General features: G+C 41.8%; 1 pseudogene across 1 annotated transcript; it reads right to left on the bottom strand.

Moving 5' to 3' along the window:
- Positions 1-316: 316 nt before the first annotated feature.
- On the bottom strand, positions 317-17,979 carry LOC144458362 (uncharacterized; annotated as a pseudogene). The gene is made up of 4 exons (XR_013487856.1): positions 17,773-17,979; positions 2,563-2,725; positions 1,906-2,199; positions 317-1,665 (listed from the first exon to the last, which is right to left on the bottom strand). The product of XR_013487856.1 is annotated as an uncharacterized LOC144458362 (transcript).
- Between the last annotated feature and the right edge of the window lie 211 nt (positions 17,980-18,190).

Raw genomic sequence — 18,190 nt, 5'->3', positions numbered from 1 at the left:
ACCTTTTTTACTTGTCACTTTATTGCAAACTTGGGACTTTTGTCCATGTGGGGATCCTGTTGGAAAGACGACTCTTTTTTCCAGTGATCTGATTGGTCAGTGGCCGGGGTGTTGACAGGTTGTGATCCAATCCTCTTAAGTTAACCTGCTCCAGAGCAGGTTAGCTGTTCAGCACAAGTTACCATTGTGATTTATCCCAGAAAGAAGTGAACCACAGTTGTAGTCCTGAAAACCCAGAGTTAAGCCTAAAGTTACCTCGCTAACCCCAAATCCTGCTTCGTAGTAGAGGCCTCTGACCTCAGTATGGTGCCCTCATATGTTGTGATATGGCTAAAATGGAAAAAACATAGACATCAGAACCATTCAAATAAATCACATTTTACTGGAACATATTTCAATAATTCAATCACATACATCATGTTGTTGTTGTTGTTGTTGTTGTTGTTGTTGCTGTTGTTTTTAAATATATACACATTAACATATTTTGCCGGCTCACCCATCAACATTAACAACTAAAACTAAACTAAAAAGTAAAACTAGGTGTGAAAAAACATTTTAGCTAACTGAAATAAAAATAAAAACTAAACTTTAGAAAAAAATAAAAACTAACTGAAACGATATTGTGTACTCACAAAACTAACTAAAATAAAACTATACAGAAAATGTCTTTAGTTTTAGTCTTGGTCAATTTGGTCAAATTTGTCAACACAACAACACTGGTGCATGTGTTTATTGAGACTGAGTCTAAATGACTGAGTCAAATATTGCCTTCACAAAGTGTTGTGTTTGTGTTGTAATACCTATTCTGAACTTCTTACATCTTCCCCCAGACAAATACACCCTCCTAAAAAACTAACACTGAAACTAATAAAAACTAAACTGAAACGAGGAAACAGACTCTGGAAACTAACCAAAACTAAACTGAATTGAAAACAAAAATTAAAAACTAAATAAAAATAAAAACTAATGGAAAAATACAAAACTATAATAACTCTGCTGTACAGTAAGACAAAAAGTTGAGAACATGTTCAAAAACATCAGTTCCCAAACTGTCTCTAGCTCCACCCAAAGGATTTATGTGTTGTCTAAGGTGTTCCAACTGTTCATCGTTGGGTTGAAACTGACTGAGGGGAACCTGAACTGTTTCAAGCCAGTCAAAGGCAGCTACTCCAGGCCCCTGGTCCTCTGCCGCAGCCGCTCCTTGGACCTCTGCCGCAGCCGCGCCCTGGTCCTCTGCCGAAGCCGCCCCTTGGACCTCTGAGGTCACGGTTTATCCGGGGCAAGTAAACGAAGTGAAGAGCCCAGAGGTGCATTTCATTGGTGGAGTTAAATGTTCCTTCATTCTCCAGAAAAGTGAGCAAGGAATGGTAGACGTTTGTAATGCCTCTCCAGACATCGCCCCACAGTCTTTCAATACTTTGATTGTAAGTGCTCCTCCCTCTTAAAGCACTCCCCTGGGTTGAGCCTCGGAAAACATCCATAAAAAGACAGACAGCATTGTTTTCCCCTCCATGGTCACATCTGACTCTGGATGGGACACCATACTGGCTGATAGCTTCAACAAACAAGTCCATTACAGTGTTACTTCTGTTGTTGTTTGAGGCTTGAAGGAATACCACAAGTCGGCTGTAACCATCTATTCCTCCATGGATCACAATCCTCCACCTAAAAAAAGATGGAGAAAGGGATTGGAAAAAGGGGATGGGAGGGAGAAAAAATTAACATATTAAAGATATTAACTCAAAGGACAGTGGGGAAAAGGCTATTTGTTATAATAGCTCAACATGATAGTGCATTAAAAACAAAGAAAAACATTTAAAATCAGATAGTCAGCTTTACATTGGCTATTGACACTTTTAGGGCAAATAAATAAATCAGAGTGAAACAGCTTCAATTGCAACTTACTTAATGAGCTTGTGGTTGCCATCAATATGCCACAGCGAATTTGGCCCTGCTACGCGGTATGTTCTCCTGCAAAGCCTGTGGGACATACTCCGAAGAGCAGCACCCTCAGGATTAGTCCTGATGACACTTTGCCACACACAGTGTCTTGGGACTATGATGCCCTCACCCACAAGCCGTGCCCTGACAGCTTCTGGTCCTATGTCGTCATTGCTAGAGACGATCTCCCACACATGCTGATCCAGTGCGTCATCAGTTAGGTCTGTGTAGCGGCCCCTAAATGAGAGATTGTACTGTCTAGAGAAGACAAAGTGTAAAATTAAATAAATTAGATCAATTTTACTCCAAAAAAGACACATTTGAACATTCTGCTCCAGTTGTAATAAATGTCAGATGACAATCAAGATTGCTTTACAGCAAACAAAACATAGCTTAATCATTTCAGTTAAGATAAAACAACAGTGCCAAGGTTTGATAAGTGGTATATGATGAGCATAACATTGTTTTTTCTTCTCCAAGATTTTTGATTTGAAATACAGTCCCAAATACACATTTGTATATTGTTTTCTTTATATCATTTGTAAACAGGGCAATTCAGCAATGTTTTTTAACCCTAAAATTATAAGCACTTTGTAAAGAAACCAAACAATAGACACATACCTTAACCGTCATTTGACTGTGCTTTTTGACACACCTAGTATTTCTGCAATCTGTTTTCCAGAGAAGTTAAAGGACAGCAACATCTGCAACTGCTCGTGGGTTATTTGGAACACTGGTCTTCCAGTCTGTCCTCCCAGTTGAGGTACAGTGAAACCAGGAAGAGCTGTAATCAAAGAGAAAAAGAGGATTAAGAAAAAGGATATTTCACTGCTGTTCCACGCAATTCCACAAGAAAATTTACCAGGTTGTTGTTGTTGACGACTGTTGGCTTCCTGAATTAATTCGCCGATGAGCCCAAGCATTTCATCGGCCACTTCAGGTTCCAACAGTCGCCCTCTGGCCCAACGAATGCTCATCACCATAGTGTCCATCCTGTTAACGGTACACAATATAAAAAGTCATCTAAATTAGCAACTTAGGCCAGCTGCCTTTAACAACTAAGTTAAAACCAGACATTTTCGCCATTGATATTTCAATCTGTCGGACAATTACACATTATCCCGGCCAAAACCTGGCACATACCGACAAATGTAAACTCAGCCCAGTGTTAACTTTGCTTTAGCTTTGAAAACAATAAATCTGTAGCTTTCACATCAGTAACTTAGCTAGTTCATGTTGCTAATTGATAGCCTACCTGGTAATAACAGGCTGTATGGAATCCTGTTGTTGGTCATCGGATGATAACAGTCGGGTACATTCTGTAATTGTACATCCACAATTCTACACAAAATCTCTGGCAGCCATTGTTGCCTCTCCTCAGCCATGAGAAGGCTGAGACACAGGGTCAAACATGGAGGGATTGCACATGCGCAGTAACATCTGGTCTGCACTTATTCACTTTCACCCTCCAGAATCGCAGCTCAAGTTACACTGCGCATGTGCGATCCCCCCATGTCTGACCCCGTCTCAGCCTTCTCTTGATAAGCCTTGCTCAGCCATTGGAAGTACAAAACATGTCATAGGTACGTAGCATGGTACATAGGCTAAACGTAAGCTATCCATCACAGGTGCGTATAAGAAACATACTCACTAGCGAGAGCCCATGTGACAACAACATAGGCATACATACAGCCCAGCGCAATCCCTACGTTAAAAAGGGGTGGGTATATTGACGCCAACCAATGGTAGGGAAGCTTTCATGTCCAAATGTCTTAAGACGTTTAAAATTCATGTGTTAACAGGTCATTTTTTACCGTCTTAAGACGTACAAATTTGGCCTGTTAATGCAAATGTCACATTAGACATTTTGGTCCTTTCCGCGTTCCATAGTTTCCCATACCGACTTTAAACTCTCCTAAATCGATAGCGCCATAGGCTCGCTGCAAACAACACTTGACTCCGTAGCACCTCTTAAAAAGAAGTTAACAAAGTGTAGCAGTATGATATGCTGCTGTGGCTGAATGCAGGCGAGCCTGCTGCGCTGCACTTGACCCGGCTCATGAGCCAATCAGTGTACGGGGCGAGGGAATAAAACATAGACAGTGAATAAACCAAGACGGTCCACTGCGAGTCAGTTTCCTGTATCAGTGTCACGTGGGGTTCGGAACCAGCACGCCCCTTTAGGAGACTAACAGCAGGTCCTGAGTCCATTGACTTCAGTGTGAGAAATGAACGTGATTACAGATTATGGCCGATTATTTCGCCCCATAGTCACGGAAGCAGATATTGGACCCATTTATCACAAGCCACATATCTTCAGAACATTCCGACACCAAAATGGTAAATTTCAGACAGACAAATCAGGAGAAAATTTACCTTGTTCAAGACCTGTCTCTGTCTCAACAACACACTCTCGCGAGATCCGGGGCAACAGATAGCTCCTCTCTGGTGCTGAAATCAGGGCAGTTTCACCAAAGATACTGGATTAAAAAAATATTTTTTTCCAGCGGATGTCTTAGTTACAACATGATTGAGCTAACTGGAGTAGTTTCATGTCATATCTGACAACAGGAGGCTTTTAACAGATGACGTCCTGATGTTAGCTTTGCTGCTGCTGTTAGCTGTCCCTGTCAGCTGCAGCAACTGATGCTTTCTAGACATTGTGATTTCCCAAAACTGAATAAATACCACACATAGCAACACAAAACTGCTTTGCTAGCTCAATCATGCTGTAACTAAGATATCCGCTGGAATTTTTTTTTTTTTTCATGGACTGTTTATTGAGTTACTGAGTTATTACAGACAGCACTAACAGCTAACGGTTAGCCCAGCTAATCTACGATAACCAGGTGAGGTCTACATTGACTATAGCTTCTGTGCATGCTGCTTTCTGCTTCGCCACCGCCTGCTTCGCTTGCTGCCGCTGCTGCTGCTTCATTTTGTGACTGTCTTTAAGTTACTGCTCGGCCCATGGTACTCCTGTGCCCAGCATTGTGTCTTAGCGGCGGGCTTCAGTGGCAGTTGCCCAGCCACGACTGTGTGTGTGTGTGTGTGTGCGTGCGTGCGTGCGTGCGTGTGTTTGCATGGGTGTTTGTGAGGACCTAGAAGACTGAATGGTCGGTCATACACACTAGCTGGCTGTGCGTGGATGAGTGAGTGTGTGCGGGGGGTTAGATGGGATCAGGTAATTTTATCTGTTTTCTCGGAGTGTATTGTGTTGTTTTGAATTAATTGGTTGGTAGTTTATCATTTAGTTTTCATGTCAATTGAATGATTATCTCCATTTGTTTTAGTATCTCTGGCCAGAGACCCTTTTCTTTGCTAACTCTTTCTGTTTGTTTTTGTTTTGTTAAGGTGCTAATCATGATATAGTTTAATGATTTTTGTTAATTTCTATTGAGTTTCAGCCCTAGGCTGTTAATACTTTTTTTTCGTGTATGGACACCTGTTATATTTCTTTTTGTGGATTGTAATTACCTATTGTGTCAACTAATTGTGTTCTCCCCTCTCCTTATAGTTGCTGAGAGCCAATGGTGGTGGCGGTGTCCCGGGTGGTGGTTTTCCTTCGTGTGTTGTGTGATCCTGGATTTTGGTTTTCTTTGCATTTCACTTTTTTTTTTTTTTTTGTAAATATGTTTTATTGGTTTTTTACAATTATTATCCCACAGAGATGAAAAATACAGAACAAATGCATATTACTTCAATTTACATATTCATCCCCAAAATGTATAAGTGCATTGTTCAGCAGATATATTGACACAGTGAGTTCACCATTCCCATCCCCACCCACCCACCCATAGGTTTACATGATGTATTTCACTTTTTGCTGTGTGTCACATACGAGTGGGGTGCTCTTCCTTTAATTTGGACTTCCTCCCCAGTCGCCCCCTCACTGTCGGTAAGCCTCAGCACTGGAGCATGGTGCTAGCACTTTAGTTGTCTTTTAAGTCATTTTTAACATATTGTGACCAACTAAATAAAATTTGTTAAGTATTTGTTAAACTTTGAACCACGTCTCCTGCCCTTCCTAGTATTACTTACCTGCGTGCCTCTCTTACCATTTATATTTATTTAAAATACACTGGGTGAAATTCCCAGGGCGGCGTTGTCGATTTTCCTTTCAGATTTCATGAGCTTAAATGTTTGCCATAATATTGTACCAGCCCTCGTATTGCCACAACTTGGCGTTGTCGGTTTTCCTTTCAAATTTCATAAGCTTAAATCCTTGCCATAATATTGTACCAGCCCTCATATCGCCACAAAAGCAAAGAAAGTTTGCTCCTTGGTATAACTCTCAAACCCGTAAGTTAAAACAAATATTGCGAAAATTTGAAAGGAATTGGCGATTAACCAAACTGGAAGAATCTTGTTTTGTCTGGGCAGACAATAAGAACAACCCCAGGTTTCTTTTCAGCACTGTAGCCAGGCTGACTAAGAGTCACAGCTCTATTGAGCCTTGTAGTCCTAGTTTGTTTTGGAGTTCCGCAAGGTTCTGTGCTCGGACCAATCCTATTCACTCTATATATGCTTCCTTTAGGTAACATCATTAAAAATCACTCTGTAAATTTCCATTGTTAAAGTCCATTCTCACTGAGGGACAATATCTGCGCAGATTATTCTTGCGGAAAAATATAAACGTTGATTTCATGGGTTCTTATGGAAGTTTGCACACCGGGGCAGAGCCTTCGTGCGGTGAAAAAAGTTTCTTACTTTGACTAGCTGGGCCAATGAAATTGTTTGTTTATAGTCGCGCAGACCCGGGAGAGTCCGAAATCCAGCCAGGCAGGACAGTATGGGAGAAAGGTTGATAAACGTCGTTTCACAGCACCCCGTCCTTTTTGATAAAAGATGGGATGATTTTATGAACAATGAATTAAAGGACAACATCTGGCAGTCCATAGTCCAGCTGGGTGGCTGCGGTGAGAGTGGTAAGTGCTAAAGAAAGTTGATGACGCTTGTTAAACGTTAGCTTGCTAGCTCGCTGCTGCTGCTGCTGCTGTTGCTACTCGCGTCCATGTTCACCCACACCCCTTTACACTGTGCGGAATTGGAACACAACAACGCAAAATCCTGCACTGCATCCGTACTGTGCCTATGTGTATGGTTTAAACGCGGAAAAGCGCTGCGCGAATATTCCACAAATCCGTCCCGCATTTCCGCATCGCAGCAGTGAGAATGAACCTTTATGCGGATGATACACAATAGGGATGGGTCACAATTTTCGAATAGTCGTTTTATTTTGAAAAATTGATTTTTTTAATGCAACTATTACTATTCGCCGTCTTATTTCCCCCCTTTATTTGACATGCAATTCAACTCCTAACCACACGAGGGCAGTATAGGATTACTACAGCGGTGTGAGATGGGCTACCAGCTAGTTTGATGCTCTTCTACAAACAGGAGAAACATGCAGAGACTACTACAGTCATCAGAAAGTTCCATGTGGAACAACTTCGACAAAATAAACGAAAATGAGGTGCAGTGCAAACTCTGTGAGGCAAAGCTTGCGTATCACAAGTCTACAACAAGTATGCACAGTCATTTGAGAGCGAGGCATGCAGGAGGCGGCGAGGGACCATACGGCCGATTCGATTATTCGAAAAATCATCGAATAGTTGCCATGATTTTCGAATAGTGTTTTTGCTTGTGCTGCCCATCCCTAATACACAATTGTATTTATTGATGAAGCCAGAATAAACTAATCAATTAACTAAACTTCATAACTGCCTTAAAGACATAAAAACCTGGATGAGCACCAATTTCCTTATGCTAAATTCAGACAAAACTCAAGTTATTGTTCTTGGCCCCAAACAACTCAGACTCTTTATCTGATGACATAGTTTCTCTAGATGGCATTACCGTACCGTTCTTACTACCGTAAGAAACCTCGGAGTAATATTTGATCAAGATTTGTCTTTTAATTCTCATTTAAAACAAACCTCACGGACTGCATTTTCTCCTCTGCGTAATATTGCGAAAATTAGGCCTATCCTGACCCGAAAAGATACAGAAAAATTGGTCCAGGCTTTTGTTACCTCTAGGCTGGATTACTGTAACTCCCTATTATCAGGTAGCTCTAACAGATCTTTAAAAAAACTGCAGCTAATTCAGAATGCAGCGGCACGTGTACTAACGGGAACTAAGAAACGCGATCATATTTCTCCTGTTTTAGCTTCTCTGCACTGGCTCCCTGTAAAATCCAGAAATGAATTTACAATCCTACTGTTAACTTATAAAGCTCTAAATTGTCAGGCTCCATCATATCTTAGAGAGCTCATAGTGCCATATTATCCCACCAGAACACTGCGCTCTGAGAATGCAGGGTTACTCGTGGTCCCTTAAGTCTCCAAAAGTAGATCAGGAGCCAGAGCCTTCAGCTATCAGGCGCCTCTCCTGAGGAACCATCTTCCTGTTGCGGTCCGGGAGGCAGACACCGTCTCCACATTTAAGACTAGACTTAAGACTTTCCTCTTTGATAAAGCTTATAGTTAGGGCTGGCTCAGGCTTGCCTTGTACCAGCCCCTAGTTAGGCTGACTAAGGCCTAGTCTGCCGGGGGACCTCCTATAATACACCGGGCATCCTCTCTCTCTCTCTCTCTCTCTCTCTCTCTCCCTGTCATGTTACTGCATCTTGCTAACTCGTCCGTACTGCACGTCACTTACTCGGCTTCTTCTCTGGAGCCTTTGTGCTCCACTGTCTCGCAGGTTAACCTATATCGCAGCAGTGCCTGGATACTGTGACGTGTGTGGTCGTGCTGCTGCCGTGGTCATGCCAGATGCCTCCCGCTGCTGCTCTTACCATTAGTCATACTTCTACTGTTATTATACACATATGATTATTATATCATATGTTATATCAGATATTAATATATACATTCAACATATTGTACCACAATAGCCGGAATTATATTATTACTTTCATTAATGTTGTTGTAAGCTATTATCGTTAGCTACCACTAAGCCACTGACGCCCCGATCATTAGTCATACTTCTACTGTTATTACATACATATGATTATTGTCACATATGTACACTATCAGATATTAATATATACTTTAATCATATTGTACCTAGGGGTGTCAAATTATCACGTTAATTGCGAATAATTAATTACAGCCATATTTAACGCGCTATGTTTTTTTGATCGCGTTAATCTCATTTTTAATCTCTAACTTTACTGTTTCTGTATGCCACAGAGTTGCCTTTTATAAAATCCGTCTGTAGGCGCACGATTGGGCTTCTTTGTGCTTGAGTTGTGGGAGAGCTGCAGCGCTACAGAGCAGAGCCCAGCATCAGCATTGTATGAAAAGCTGTCTGCCCTAGCACGCAAGTATCTGACCTCCGGTCCACGGACCGGGAACCTCCGTGTAATTTTTGGGACAATCAGGGCAGGATTCAGGATTCAGGACAACTGCTTGGATTTCGGGACAATACAGGACTCCAAGCTTGGATTTCGGGACTGTGCCGAATTTTTCAGCACAGTCCTGAAATCCGAGCTTGGATCCCGAAATCCAAGCAGTTGTCCTGAATCCTGAATCCTGCCCTGATTGTCCCGAAAATTACACTAGAGCCTGGAGTAGTCTAGAGTAGTTATTGCCCGATAAAACATTAAAAACTGATCATGGTGGTTGAGTTGTCATGCAGCTCCCACCGGCTGCACATTGGCTGCAGCAGTTCCTACATGAATTGTGGGTGTTGTCGTTTGAAGAAGACAGGCAGGCAGCCACGAGAGGAGTGATTTGCACATTGCAGTGCAGCCTCTTGTTCTGTTCAAAACTGTTCTATAAACTGATACAGCTGTAACGAATGTACCAGGTGTCTTTTATTTTGTTAGCTTTTATTTTTTATTAAGTTTAAAGGACAAGTGCACTTACATTGATCACTTCCATGAAATAAAACAAGAAATTGGAAAAGAGGAAAATAATTTAGAAAATTGTTAAAATAAAATTAGGGAACTGATCACAGATGTATTGTTTCTGTGTGTTTTTATATCTATTGTTGCGTTAATCTGCAGCTATGCTTTTAATGAAGCTGACATGTCATGACAGTCAAGCACCCCCCTGGTGGTCGAGACTGAAGGTTGCAGCACTCTTTATTGGGACTAATCTCAAAAACAACAGAATGTAATGGCTAGGTGTACTCCTTGTGTTCAAGTGTGTTATTGTTGAAAACAATAATTATGACTTTATAAAACCACTTTTTGTAATATATATCAATCTTTTAATCATCTGCCACAATAATGAATTTAAATGAAAATACCTCAAGTTGAGGGCTTTTCTCTGCAATTTTGAGATGAGATTAAAAAAAGAGATTAATTAGATTAATTAATTACAGATCATAATTAATTAATCTCTCCATTTTTTTAATCTCTTGACAGCACTAATTGTACCACAACAGCCAGAATTATATTATTCCTTTCATTAATGTTGTTGTAAGCTACTGTCATTACCATCTGTCCTGCATCTCTCTCTGTCTCTCTCTCTGTCTCATTGTGTCATACGGATTACTGTTAATTTATCATGTTGATCTGTTCTGTACGACATCTATTACATGTCTGTCCGTCCTGAAAGAGGGATCCTTCCTCAGTTGCTCTTCCTGAGGTTTCTACCATTTTTTTCCCCCCATTAAAGTTTTTTTTGGGGGGAATTTTTCCTTATCCGCTGCGAGGGTCCTAGGGACAGAGGGATGCCATATGCTGGAAAGCCCTGTGAAGCAAATTGTGATTTGTTAGGCCCTGTGTCCACATAGTGCCTTTTTCTGGCAGAAAGGCACTGGAAGGGCGCTGCGGAGCGCTGGGATGAAGCATTTGTGGGCCCAAAAAAAAAAAAAACGCTCACGAGGGTTTTCGTTTCTATGACAACAATATTTTGACAGTTACTGTAGCCGCGCAGTTTTGCAGCATCACCTCTTTGTTTTTTATCTATAGTTTGACATTTCTTTCACGATGAGCACTAGGGTTGGGTCGGTATGAGAAAAAAAAAGTCTGGTTTTTGTGGAAAAACCGCATCAAGTCAGTAATACCGGATTTTCGCCACGTGGGGGCGCAATTGACTCATCTTAAATAAAAAACGACCATAGGATAACAGAGTGACAGTAACACATTGTTTCTTTTATTCCATACAAATAAATTTTGCAGCTTACTCAGTCAGTGCAATCAAGGGTTGCCTCCTTCGTCTGGCTCAAAGCCAAAGTGTTGCCATAGTGGCGCATTCTTTGATTTCCTCAAGACTAAATTGTCTGCCATTATCAACTCCCTAGGCTACAATAGAGGCCTTGGCGCATGCACACTCGCACCCCCTAGCTCAGTCCCCACCCCACCCCCCTCTCTCTCCCGCTCGCTGTGCGTTTGGAAAAGAGGCAGACACAGGTGCTCACAGACTAGGGCGTACTATAAGCGAAGTCGAGTGCACTTCCACGTTGTAGTTTGCTGTAAAAATGTCCGTGAAAAATCCCTGTGATGTGAAAATACATGTCAAGCAGTCTTGTGGGACACTGGTGCACGGAGCGGAGTCCGCGCGGTCGTGCTTTGAACGCACAGGGCTTGCGGACATCCGCTTTTACTGGGCGGACCTCCGCGGAGTCCGCTCCACCTACGTTCCGCCCGAGTATGCGGTCCAGTCGGTCTCAAAAAAAAAAAAAAAAAAAAAAAAAAAACGTGGTCCAAGACGGAGTACCGAACCGAATTGGTATTACCGAGAACCGACCCAACCTTACCCACCAAACATCTGACGTCGATTGGACCACCAGATAGGGATGCACCGATCCACATTTTTTCACTTCCAATCCGATCCCGATACCTGAATTTGGATATCTGCCGATACAGATACTATTCCGATACCAGAGCTCTGTTTGCTTTAATATTATTATTATCATTATTGTTGATTTTATATGAGGCTGTAATAAACTCCTCTCTACAGGCAAGTATGATATGTACGTATGTATGCATGTATGTCCCAAAAGTAAGTAAGTATAAGGTCAGAAAAGCAGGAAATCCTGTTCACAGGAAAAATCCCATCCTGAAAACAAATATGCAACTGCAACGGGTTTCAAATTGATTGTCAATATTTATTAAATTCCAAGACAGTGTTTAACTACTAGTGCAATATACACTATCGAAAAACAAAAAGTACCTGTCATATTAATCTGAACAGCACAGATACAAATCAAGTAGACACTACTACGTAGTAGTGTTGTCACGGTACCCACGGACCCACTGTACGATACCAGTGAAAGTATCATGGTTCTGAGTAGTATCATGACAACGAAAATGAGGCAGATGTGCCTTTTGTCATTTATAAAAAGATAAATCACTTTTCTATAATACATCAATGATATTTCGGTGGAATAAATTACTTATTGACTTATTCATACTTCAAAAACAGCATCAATAAGTGATTAAGATAAGGGGGATCAAAATAAAATAAATAAATAAAATAAAAATCAACCAGTCACCCTCCTCCCCTGCCGGTCCCTTCATAAGTAGGCTAACGAACGGTCCCTAAAGTGCGGTGAGGTTTGTGAACCGTTCCCTGCCACACAGAGAGAAATGTGAACGGCTCGTTTCTCCTCTGACACGCCACATACCTGTGTGCCGCCACAGTTCGACTGTTCAGGTACTTTTGGGCAGTCATGACGCCAAGAAGAGGACATTATTGGACCTGGAGTCGGACTTCAGAGCTGTTGCCGGTAAGCCGTTCTTGCGCCGTGCAGCACTATGAGCCTCCGCCGTATTTGACAGAAATACATTCCCGTCTGTGTCTGTGACCCCCGTTCAACCCACAACCGGCAGGATTTGCCTTTAGTTTCTGCTGCTGGTTGAAATCTGTACTGGCACAGCGTGCTGAATGATTTATTTTGCGCGCGCAAAACTTTTTTAGTCGCAAATGCGAGTAAAATGCTCGCACGTAGAGCTCTGTGGAAAACAAATCACTGTAGCATATATAAATAAATCGAACCTACAAGTAAAAAGAAATTAATAATAACTTTCACTGCTTAAAGATACTCAATAGCTCAGTTCATACCTGAAATGTCACTGGATACAAACCACTGCAGCGGCATATCGAGTGCCAGGTGGACAGCGCACGCCATTATTAGACACCGCATGGACACTCACCCTCTTGCGATTGGACTTTGATCTTATCCCACAGTAGTGGTACCTGAGGTACGTAGTACTATAGTACTCCAACATTATGGTATCATATGTACTGTCATGTTTTAGTACCTCGGTCAGTTCAACACTACTATGTAGCAATCATCATATCATTCCAGCAGACAACGTGAAAGGACAGACGCGGCTCGTGGATCCGAAATTTCCGCAGGTGGATCAGAACTTTCCGATCCGTGAATTACGTTGGTATCGGAACCCGATACCGATACTGGATCGGATCGGCCCCATCCCTACTGCCAGATCAGGTCCATATCGCGTCGGTCAGTCCAGAACCATATCTGTACGTCTACATGACCTCCGTAATAGGTTGTGCATCTGAACGTCGTACTACGACTTCATCTGAACGTTGATATGATGTTCAATATTTGAACGCTGTAGTCGATTTTTTTTCTGCTCACCACATGAAATTTTAAAACAGCCTCTGTAATCAAACCTTAACACATATGGACTCCCAATACATTTGTAATGTATGTGTGTGTGTGTGTGTGTGTGTGTGTGTGTGTGTATGTGTGCGTGCGTGCGTGCCTGTCTGCGTGTGGTATTAGCACAGCAGCAACGGTTGCTACCTGCTGGGTGTTCTGTGCAAGTGCAAACCCGCCAAATTTGAATTTACGTAGCCGTTACAGTTTATTTTTAGCTGCCTGCAGTTGGTCGGAGTCGCAGTCACAGACAGAGAGAGAAGTTGAATTGATCGGTAAGTAGCTATATTTAGCACATTACCTTTTATTTCATGTTAGCAATATAAATCTTTTTAACGTCTACTTTTCGTGTGAACTTTTACTGTGTTCATGACTGTCGTCTGAGAATATCTCCAGCTTTGCTTTTAGTCAGGGCCAATTTCAATGACCGTTATTAGCTAACGTTATTGCACGGCTACGGTTCACTATTGTAATTACTAAACTTTTTTTTTTGGTCGGGTTACTACCGTTTATGTCTAGGTACGGACCAAATTAAATTATGGTTCGTTTTTTTTCCGGCCATGAACCAGCATTTACGTAACATTATGCTTCGGCCCATCCATGCAGTTCTACTTGTAGCTAACGTTACTAGCTAGCTAACTAGTAACGTTAGCGTCAAAGTTACTATCAGACAGTTTGCATTCTTTGAGCCATTTTCAACCTGATCTCACAGAAATACGTGAAATGACCACGACCTCTTCGGTGGCAGCACGTATCTAGTTGCAGTGTAATAACTAGTTCGGCTTTACTAGATATTAGATATATTCAGCAGATCTATCTTTTTACGACCCTATTTTACAAGCCGCAAACAAACCTAATGTCCCAAAAATGCCGTTTCTAGCGTATTAGCTAAAATATCGAAAATTAGCCGACATCTTTACTTTTTCTTAACATAGTTCATCTAGAGGCAGTGTAATAACCAGTTCGGCTTTACTAGATATTAGATATATTCAGTAGATCTATCTTTTTACAACACTATTTTATAAGCTGCAAACAAACCTACTGTCCCAAAAACACTGTTTCTAGCGTATTAGCTAAAATATCAAAAATTAGCCGACATCTTTACTTTTTCTTAACATAGTTCATCTAGATGCAGTGTAATAACTAGTTTGGCTTTACTAAATATTAGATATACTGGGTAGATATATCTTTTACAACCCTATTTAGAACCGTACTTTGCACATCAGAAGAACTACAACTATGTTGGGACTGCATGGCGCGGTCCCAGGGAATTGTAGTTTTTAAAAAATAAGTGTTTTTCCTAGATTTGGAAGTAGTAAATACTGAATTGAGAGTACATTGTGGACTTTAAGGGGATGGTAAACACACTTGTGTAATCAGATTTTAAATATCTAATTTCTAAATGGGTGAAAATTAATTTTATCAATTTTATTAATTTTTATTTTATTATTTTTTGTCAGTATGGAGAAGCTGCTTTGACAGCAGCGCCGCCTAGTGTTGAAATTAAGTATCATACAGTGAGATAACATATTTTGTCTTCCAACTTTTTCAGGGGCTGTACTGAAAACATTTAAAGAGGGGACTGAGGATGCTGTCCGCAAACATGCTGGGGAACACCTTAAGCATGCTCCATCCAGAAAAACATATCAAACATACACAAGATAACATTAAATACAACACAACATTAAACATAGACAAAATAAGTTGAATTCATGATTTGTGAGAGATTTGAATTAGGGATGGACCGAATATTCGGTAACCGAATATATTCGGCAGAATATTGCAAAAAAACACACATTCGGTATTCGGTGGAATAAGTTAAAAGCAAGGCCGAATAATATCGGCGTGTTTTGATAACGCAATCAAATGGCGTGCCGTGACGGGCAATAAAATGTTGGCAGTGTGGCAATCCATCCGTCACGGCACTCGCATTTGCGACTAAAAATAGTTTTGAGCGAGCAAAATAGGCTTAAATCATTCAGCACGCTGTGCGAGCAGCCTACAGATTTCAACCAGCAGCAGAAACGAAAGGCGAATCCCACCGATTGTGGGTTGAACGGGGGTCATAGACACAGACAGTAACGTTAATGTATTCCTGTCAAATACGGCGGCCATCGGCTTACCCGGCGACGGAGAAGTCGGTTCCAATAATATCCTCTTCTTGGCGTCATGACTGCCCAAAAGTACCTGAACAGCCGAGCCAGCCGAACACAGGTATGTGATGTGTCAGAGGAGAAACGAACCTTTCACATTTCTCTCTTTGTGTCAGTAACGGCCCACAAACCTCATCGCACTTTAGGGACTGTTCATTACTTATGAAGGGACTGTCAGGGGAGGAGGGTGGCTGGTTGATTTTTATTTTATTTATTTATTTTATTTTGATCCCCCCTATCTTAATCACTTATTGATGCTGTTTTTGAAGTATGAATAAGTCAATAAGTAATTTATTCCATTGAAATATCATTGATGTATTATAGAAAAGTGATTTATCTTTTTATAAATGACAAAAGGCACATCTGCCTCATTTTCGTTGTGGTATCGTGATACTACTCAGAACCATGATATTTTCATTGGTATCGCACAGTGGGTCCCAATTTTGGTACCGTGACAACACTAATCTGGAGGGGGTTCATCTGCAAAAACTAATGAAAAACTAAACAATAATATTCGGCTTCGGCTTCGGCCACAAATTTTCATTTCGGTGCATCCCTAATTTGAATTTGTGAGAGACAACAATAAAGTGTATTTTGAATGAAATACGTTGGACTTTTTCATGGGAAAATAGTGACAAGGGGGACATACACAACGCATTACATATACACATTACAATACACCCAAGATAATGGTATTTGTATGTTCTCACAATGGAAGACAACAATTGAAGTGTATTTTGAATGCTATACTGTATATTTTCACTGGAAAACAAGGTTGTAAATGGACCATAATTTGGCCAATATTTGAATATTTTTGTACATAAAAATTACGTTCAAATTTGGTCCATATAAGACGTCGAGAGGACATCCATACCAACCATTTTTGGACCATATTTTAACCTTGTACAGACGTCCTGTAGCTGTCAAAACTAGACGTCCAGAAGACGTCCAAAAAAGACGTTGTAAAAACTTTAATTCTGCACCCGATGAAAACGTCATTTCTACGTCTGACCATGACATCTAAAAGATGTTGTCACAATGTCAGCTTGCTCAGTGGGTAATGAGCACCAACCGGAAGATGCTTGCGCTCATATTATGTTTGGATGAGCTTAATAGTGATGTCCCTGCTGTCACTGCTCAATCTGACATACGTACATGTAGAGCAAGGAGGATGTGGGTGCATGACACTAACCGTCGGAGGCATCAATACGGTGAATACCATCGCCTCGTCCAAGAGCTGCTGTTTGATGGAGACCGGTTCCAGGCCGATTTTAGGTTAACCAAGGAGCAATTTGAGCTACTCCTCCAGAAGACTGGAAGCACCATCTCCAGAGCGCACACAACTTTCAGGGCGAGCATCAGTCCTGCAGAGCATCTGAGCATCTGCATATGGTGAGTCCACCTCCTACTCAGCTGTGGGGTAGGAACTTTGAACTCTGGCCAATACCACCACCTACAGGTAGCAACACCAAAGTTTAAAGCTATAGTGCGTAACTTCTGTCGCCTCCCAGCAGATAATGCGTTATTACAACGAATAAGCCGGCGGCACTTCCATGTACACAGAGTAACACTCGCCACACACCGTGTACACAGAGTAACACTCGCCAGTCGCCATACACCGTACACAAGTAACACTCGCCAGTCGCCACACACAATGTGCAGAGTAACACTCGCCAGTCGCCACACACAATGTGCACAGAGTAACACTCGCCAGTCACCACACACCTTACACAGAGTAACACTTGCCAGTCGCCACACACCGTGTACACAGAGTAACACTCGCCTGTCACCACACACCGTACACAAAGTAACACTTGCCAGTCGCCACACACCTTACACAGAGTAACACTCGCCAGTCGCCACACATGGTATACACAAAGTAACACTCGCCAGTCGCCACACATGGTGTACACAGAGTAACACTCGCTTCACACCGTGTGTACACAGTGCTACACAAGGTGGCGAACACCAGGCTGCTAACATTACATTACGTTCATAGCACCATTTCCAAGAAAATAATAAAGTACTAGGTCCAGTACATGTAACAGCAACTCATACTACTCATAATATAATTATAAACCAAGTCACTTACTTATCCAACAGCAGCAAGGCAACATCCGTGTCTGCCCTCAGCCCAATTTCTTCCTTCAGGGCTCTCCACCGAGGAAAAGCGACGCCAATACAAATCCCCGTTTGTCTTCTCCGTCGATCACTTTCCTTCTTTGCTAACAGACCTTCAGCCAAACATCCAGGCTTTTTCTTTGTGGTAGGATCCACTTCTGAACGGTGTCTCGGCCGCTTCTCCGCCATGTTACTTTCACTTTCTGCCTGCTCTCTACCTCTTGCTGTGACACTCTCCGCTCTTCCTCCCCTCCCTTCTTGTTGTGAGGAAGCATTTCCTGTGCGCCAGTGCGGGAATGTCGCCGGTCTACACGCAAACTAAAAATAGGCTCGTTCAGATGAACTGCCCCTCGCCTGGAAAGTAGACGAGAGCAGGCGGCCGCAGCGGG

The sequence above is a fragment of the Epinephelus lanceolatus genome, chromosome 17 (assembly GCF_041903045.1).
Source record: "Epinephelus lanceolatus isolate andai-2023 chromosome 17, ASM4190304v1, whole genome shotgun sequence".
Lineage (NCBI taxonomy): Eukaryota > Metazoa > Chordata > Actinopteri > Perciformes > Serranidae > Epinephelus > Epinephelus lanceolatus.
Note: the sequence above shows the minus strand (reverse complement) of the source record. Positions and strands in the feature narration are given on the sequence as shown.